Genomic DNA, 1,074 nt, shown 5'->3' with positions numbered 1-1,074 from the left:
AGAACCCCATGAACTCTATCCCCACAGGCCTGGAGGGAAGGGACTGGCCTACTCTGTGAAGAGAGGCAGAACTTTGGGCTCCTTGTTCATGACCTTCTCTTTTGAAGTTTTTGTGGGAGATAAGAGCTTTGAATAATAGGTTTGGGAAGGGCAGGCAGCTCAGCTCTGAAAACCACAAAGCCTCGCCTTTCTGGGATTCAGTAGTCCCACACGTGCAAAGGTGGGGGCTGGGCAGGATGACCTCAAGAGATTGTCTATCCCTGGGTCCTCGGCTCGCTCAGGGGTGCCCCCCTCAAGCCCCAGACCTAGGCTCTGTTGCTCCAAACCCCACTCCAAATCTTAGAGTGGAGTATGGCGCACAGGAGCAGTTAGCGAGTGAAGGCCAAGGGCAGAGCGCTGAGCAGAGGGCCAGCAGCCAGGCCGGCCAGGCCCGCAGAGATCCGGCCGGGGTGGCTCAAGGCATTTTAGGTCTCCGTGCTCCCACCCTGGGCTGGAAGCAGATCAGAGAAAACCAGAAATGCCAATGACCTCTGCTTGGCCCCAACTTCACCTAAGAGAAAGAAAGATGGAGAAAAAGCTAAGCAGCCTTTGACTGACTTCTCTCTGTGGATCAGAGCAGGGCTGGACCAGACAGAAAAGGGTTCGAGACCCATCGGGGGCCTCGCTCCCGCAGATGCCTCATTACCTTGTAGACATCTGTCTTTGAACATCCTGTATCTGCTTACACCCTGCTTTGCTTAGGGCCCTGGATGGCTCCCCAGGTTGAGCTATAGGAGCCTTGCTGAGAGGTCACATTGCCCACACCTACCTAAGCCCATCCATTTACTTCACAAAGGCTAACATTCCAGGTTCTGCTCTCAGAATTTTCAGGTAGTGGCACATTCAACCCCCAAACAGCCTCACTGCTGCAGAGGGGCACACAGCTCACTTGGCAGTGGGCAAAACTGCCCGCCGTCTGTCTGACTGCCCAGCGAGTGAGCGCAGATTCTTAGTCTCTGCCCTGCTCTCCTTCTCCAAAGCCTGCCACCTGCAGGCCACAGGCCAGAGAGGGCATCCCCATCCCATCCCGCCCCG

This window comes from Condylura cristata, unplaced genomic scaffold (assembly GCF_000260355.1).
Source record: "Condylura cristata isolate star-nosed mole 26May11 unplaced genomic scaffold, ConCri1.0 scaffold00033, whole genome shotgun sequence".
Taxonomy (NCBI): domain Eukaryota; kingdom Metazoa; phylum Chordata; class Mammalia; order Eulipotyphla; family Talpidae; genus Condylura; species Condylura cristata.
The sequence above is the reverse complement of the archived record's forward strand: the minus strand, read 5'-3'. Positions refer to the sequence as shown.